The following is a 6,539-nucleotide window of genomic DNA, read 5'->3' as shown; positions in this document are numbered from 1 at the left end:
TCAATAGATTCTCATTAATTAGAATTTATTGATCACCTATTACATGTCAGTGTCTTGGGCTGGTTTCCTCTGAAATAAGGACTTGAGCATTAATAGTTTATTTGGAAGGTTTCCATAAAACACCAGTAAAGGAGTGGAGAAGTGAGGCAGGAAAGGGAAAGAAGCCAATAAAATAAATGCATGCTACTGAGTAGGTGACTGCTGTAGGCAACTGGGGACCTTTGGGTAACTCATCTCAAAGTTACCCACCCAGGGGGCAAGGGAGCTGGGGTATTAGCCACACAATCATGTAGCCATTGGTTGAGAGATCCTAGGGAAGTGGGTGTCAACTTCCTGGCACTTCTGACCTGCCCCGTATGGGAACCCAAATGGGCTCAAAGTGTCAGAATGGTGGGTGCTGAGCAGATATGGGTGATATATCCGTGTCTTCATATGCTGATAGCTGAGGATACAAAGGTGAATAAAGCAATCCCTTGTCTTTCAGGAGTTCTACAATCAAGTCAGGGAGGTAGAGGGTTACACACATTGTTCCAGGGCAGCACAGTACATTCCAGAATAGAGGTACAGTACATCCTCACTTAACATCATCAATAGGTTCTTGGAAATTGCAACTTTAAGTGAAATTACATATAATAAAATGAATTTTTTTCTCACTTAAAAACAATGTTGAATGAAATGACATTATTTGAGGATCCACTGTCTCTCATTTTGTTTAAAGTCAGTACTATCTTCATAGTGGGCTGTGGGAGTTTAGGGGTGGGATGCTTGAGCAGCCTGGAATTCAGGGAAGAAACCCTGGAGAAGAGCGAAGTTTTGAAGGCAAATCATTGCCACTGCAAAAAATGGCAGCAGGACATTCTACTTAGAGGGAACAGCATGGGCAAAGTCACCATGTGGGGTGGGAGGGGTGCTCTGAGCCGGCTGTCAGCTGACATGGCCAGCTCTGCTACCATCTCCATCCCAGCATAAGGGTCAGCTCAAGTGCAAAATAATTTTGAGATAGCGACTAATCTGAACTGTTAACCAGGGAGGACTGGCTGATGTTAAATTTGCAAACACAGGAAGATTTGCTCATTTACTGAGCTTAGTTAGAAATGTGTCACCCATACTCTAAGTAAATCAACAGTCTCCAAACTGTATCCACATTTGGGAAGGCATTGGAACCTCACTTTTATTCTTTCTTTTGTCCTTTATAATGTACATAATTTGTTAGTATGGTAGCACATATTATATATCTTATATACATGTAGAGGTGTATGTCACAGATTTTCTGTGGATAGAGGTATACAATTAAAAGAATTGGGAGCCTGCTGAAGTGGGTCATGGCTGAGGTAAGCTTGGGATATGCTTCAGGAAGAAGCTTCTAAACCCAGCTCCCCTACCCCATCCCTACTGGCAAGAGGTTTAGGTTGGACTCTCTCTCTAGTGGCATCCCTGCTTGCTTGTTGTGTCACCTGAAGACAGGCCATTTGAGGGCCAGGTGTGGGCTGCAGCTGTGGAATAGGCTTCTTTCTCCCTTCTCAGGCCCACTGACCCACCCAGGGGCTTGAGTCTTCTTTGGTAGAGGTGGCATCTGTTTGGAGCCATTTCCATGGTTATGAGGCAGGAGCCATCACTTGCTCTCTGTCCCTTGCCTCTGACTCTGATGGGTCTGCTCTGGGCTCCCTCCTGTCTGGTCCGAGGTCTCCAGGCCTGGTGTAGGCCCTGCGCTCACACTTTCTGGCTAACTCACAGCTTCTCCAGCCACACTCCAGCCCCTGCCACTCACTCCTGGCCTGGCCCCACGGTCAGAGCTACTGTCAGTCACTAATTATCTTAGTCATCTTTCCATCCATGCTTGTTGAACTAATGGAGAAGGCAAACAGAAATCTCAGCATATGTGGAAAATTCCTGCTGACAAGGCAAGGGGCCCTGGCCCAGGTTTGGCGAGATTAGACCTCCCCCAGTGAGGCTGCAGGGGCGGCCCCCCAGTTTTGAACAGTTTAATTGGGAAGTGGCGGGCAACCTTCCTGGTCAGTGCTGTGCCCCTGGTTGGCAGTCCATCTTATCACAGAACAGGGCTTCACTCAGGGTGGGAGCACTGGGGAACAGGGGCCACAGAGCCAGGTCTTGGTGGTATCATTATTCAGGCAGCCCCAGGGCTGTCTCTGTATTTGGGATTCTTGGCTCTGGGGTCCTCCCGCCCTAACCAAGGATGCCCAGCTGGCCAAGTCAGCTGAATGGGAGGGTGGGGCCTGGGCTGCACGCTCTCTCACACCTGAGGCCTGTTAATAATTACCCCTGGGGAGGGCAAGGCCCCAGCAGACATCACTAATGAGCCTGCTAAGTGACAGCTGGGCCCTTTCCCCTCACCTGCTCAGGAAAACAAGATCCGACTAAGGAATTATTTAACCCTTTTTGGGCCAGGCGCTCCCTGAGGGCAGGGTTGTGCCTTCCCCTCAGACTGGGGCTCCCTGAGTGCCTGGAGCCTTCTCCATTGTCAGCACAAGATTTCTTCTATTCCTGTTGTCAGTGCTTGCATTTCTGCTCTTATGGAAGGCTGCTCTGTTTAGTGTCAGCTCTAAGCAGTGCTGTCCACTAGAACATTCTGTGATGGTGGAAATGTTCTCGAGCTGCACTGTGGAAAACAGTAGCCACTAGCCACATGTGGGTATCGAGCACTTAAACTATGCATCTGATTTACTGTAGTTTTAAAATCTAATTTTAGTTAATTTAGATTATTTATGAACGAGACAGGGTCTCACTCTGTGGCCCAGGCTGGAGTGCAGTGGTGCAGTCTCAGCTCACTGCAGCCTCGACCTTCCAGGCTTAAGCCATTCCCCCACCTTAGCCTCCAGAGTAGGTGAAACTACAGGCACATGCCACCACGCCTGGCTAATTTAAGAAAAATTTTTGTAGAGGCAGGGTTTCACAGCATTGTTAAGGCTGATAATTTAGATTTAAATGGCCACATGTGACTAGTGGCTCCCATACTCCGTGGCAAGGTCTATAATGTTTCACAAGGGAGGCCTTAAACGGGTGGTGAACAGATTTATGCAAAACAACCCTCTAAACTACAATCCCATTGGTGGGTCAGAGCCCATTTTCTCACCCTTGCAGGCTTGAAGGAGCCCAAGGTTATTTTCCTTGGAGATGGCTCCTGGAAGGTTGGGTGGGCTTCCTCACTACATCCCCACAAAAGCCCCCAGGTGGCTGAGGGGCCCAGAGGAAGAGGGATCTGGCCAGAAAGCACCTGTTCTTAACGAGGGTCCCCAGGAGCCAGGCAGCCCTCCCTCCACAGGGCACGGGGCTGTCGCTGCCTGAATGAGGGAGATTTATGGAAAATCCCCTCACACAACAGGCGGATTTTCCAAGCCTCATTGGTTGTTCTGGTCTGAGCCTTCATTAAGGGGAACAGGGGACAATGGAGGAGGTAGGGGTGAGGCCCTGGGTCCATTCAGCTCTCTATCATTTGGCACTGGGAACTCCATCAAGGCCCCCCCAACCCTTTCCTTGCTTGAGGAAAGGTCACACTGTCTCCCCTTTCAATAATAATAAAAGGCCCCAAATATCGAGCAAAGTCAGACTTGGCCTTTGAGGAATATCTTTCTTGCATTTTAAAAGATTTCCAGAAGAGAGATTCTTTGGTTTTGCTTTACAATCCTCTATGCCTTGTTGTAATGCACAGTCTTGGCAGTTCCTCCCTACAGCTAACCTAATTTTATTACGCTTTAGGCCCGCCTCAGTAGGACTTCTCCTTTAAAGTTATGGCAACATTTCGAAGTAGCAAGATCAATTGTGTGACTTCCCAATAACAATCCTTGCTTGGAAGGAGAAACCATTGGTTACTAGATCTGGAGGGACCCTAGAGATTTGCAGTCCATTCCTCACTGTGCATTCAGAGAGTGCACCTCCCAAGCAGGTGGTGCCACACTTAGAGCCAGAATTCATGCTCCAGGTGGTGCCCACCTGTGTACCAGCTGCCTCTGCTGCGGCGCAGTCACATAGAGACCCAGAGACCCAGTGAGACAACTCTTCCAGAGGAAAGAGCATTGCTTGACCCAGAGGAATGGATTTCTAAGAGTGAATATTAGGTGTCATCCCAAAGGCTTTTTTGTCTTAAAGCCCCTTCCAGAAAGTACACAGTGTGTAGTAAGGAGATCAGTGGGAGTGTCTTAGAGGTGAGACTGAGAGTGGGCCTTTGAGGGTGGCGAGGGAAGAGGAGGGTGAGGCATTCCCAGGGGTGCAAAGACTCAGGAGGGCCATGGCAGGGGCCTGGAGCGCTTCCCCTGTGTTGGGGATGTGAGGCTGGGCACTGCTCACTGAGTAGAAAGTCGATGAGTGCAGCCAGTTCCCTATAATGGTGGGTGTCCAGGTCCTGGGAGGTGACTCGCCTTGTCGAGGGAAACTGGTGGGAGCAGGAGGTGTTTATGGTTTTCCCTCTCCTGGGGGCAGCCGGAGCGAGCCAAGTTTACAGTTGCCCAGAACTCTATAAACACACTTGGCGAGCATGTGTGCGTATGTGAGTGCCTGTGCGGGTGAGTGTCCCCTGACATCTGTCACCGCCGCTGGGCGACCCTGACCTTCCTAACCTTGTGAGAAAGGAGAGAAGATGCTGGGCTGAGTGACTCTTTGCTGTCTTAGGCCTGGTGACACCTACTGAAGGGGTCCATAAGCCTGGGCTATGTGGGACCCTGGGGGCCCTGTAGGCTTCCTTGGGGGATCCTGGCGAGTCGGTGTGGGGAGGAGGAAGGACATTCCATGCCTGGGGAACTGCAGGAGCAAGGAGGTGTGTGTGTGTGTGTGTAAGAGACAGAGATTGGAGCAGGAAAGGGCAAGCCTCACGTACAAGAAAAGGAAACTTTGGGGAAGCCTTTAGACCTGACCTGATAGTTCATAGAGACATATTGAAACCCTGTCTGGGCCGGGCGCGGTGGCTCACGCTTGTAATCCCACCACTTTGGAAGGCCAAGGTAGGCGGATCACAAGGTCAGGAGATGGAGACCACGGTGAAACCCCATCTCTACTGAAAATACAAACAAAAATTAGCCAGGTGTGGTGGCAGGCGCCTGTAGTCCCAGCTATTCGGTGAGGCTGAGGCAGGAGAATGGCGTGAACCCGGGAGGTGGAGCTTGCAGTCAGATCGCGCCACTGCACTCTAGCCTGGGAGACAGAGCAAGACTCTGTCTCAAAACAAACAAACAAACAAAACCCTGTCTGGCACACAGGCCCCATGTGCTTATTATCACTAGTAATTATGACATGACACAGAGGTATTCCCTGGTTTGGTGACTGGGTAGCCTGAGCCCTCCATGTTCTGCTCAGTGCTGAACATGGGTGGCATTAGGGACAGATTGTGGTCTCAATTAGGAATCAGCAGTGGCCAGGGTTAGGGGTCAAGTGGTAGCCAGGGTAAAGCAAGCTTGTGGTCAAGTTAAAGGGTCAGCTGTGGTTATGACTGGCCGTCGGTAAGTGGTTGGGGCTAGAGGTCAGATACTGACCAGGAACAGCTTTCTATATATGATGCTAACCGCTCTGGAAGCAGCTCACCTTATCTTGGAGGCATAATGAAGAGGCAGGAGCCTTTGTTTGAGAACTAAAAAGACTTGGGTGTTAGACCTTGTTCTACTCACTTATTGGCTGCATGACGCTGGGTGAGTTGCTTCACTTCTCTGAACGTCAGTCTTCCCTCTGCAGGAAAGTAACGATGCATGCCCTCCTGCCTTACAGTGTGTGAGGTATTTGTTTCTGAGTATCCTATTATAGTGTGATTAAATAATCATTAATAGCAACACAGCCTTTCCAATCTCACTCTGCCAGGCCTGTGGGTAAACCCTCAGTGTTGGCTGAGGGTAGGGTGGGGGAGTGGTTAAACAATGGTCCACAGATTCGGCCACTCATTGAAATTACTTGGACATTTACAGGAGCATACTGATGCCTGACTCTTACTCCAACCCTCCTGCATTCTGAATTAATTGGTATGGGGGTGACCAGGGCATCAGATGTTTTTTTAGACAAGGTCTCAGTCTGTCCACCAGGCTGGAGTGCAGTGGCACAATCATGGCTCACTACAGCCTCGACCTCTCGGGCTCAGTCCTCTTTCCTCAGCCTCCCAAGTAGCTGGGACTATGGGCACGCACCACTATACCCGGCTAATCTTTAAATTTTTAATAGAGACAAGGCCTCACTCTATTGCCTAGGCTGGTTTTAAACTCCTGAGGTCAAGCCATCTTCCCACCTTGGCCTCCCGAAGTGCTGGGATTACAGGTGTGAACCACTGCGCCCAGTCATGCATCAGAATTTTTGAAAGTTCCCCAGGTGATTCTAATGGGCAGCCAAGTTTGAAAACCATTGGGTAAAAGCCAGTACAAATGAACTAAAGAGAATGAGTCTTTAAGCAGCAACCTGAGCTGTAGATAAACCAACCAGCTGAATCCGTGCTCCATTTCTGTGGGAAGCTGAGATGAGACAGCAGCAAGAGGCCTGGGGAGAACTTTCTCACTTAACCCTCTCCGTACCTCTGTGTCTTCATTTGTCAAATGGGGTTATCTTTATACTTA

This window comes from Macaca nemestrina, chromosome 5 (assembly GCF_043159975.1).
Source record: "Macaca nemestrina isolate mMacNem1 chromosome 5, mMacNem.hap1, whole genome shotgun sequence".
Classification (NCBI taxonomy): Eukaryota; Metazoa; Chordata; class Mammalia; order Primates; family Cercopithecidae; genus Macaca; species Macaca nemestrina.
The sequence above is the reverse complement of the archived record's forward strand: the minus strand, read 5'-3'. Positions refer to the sequence as shown.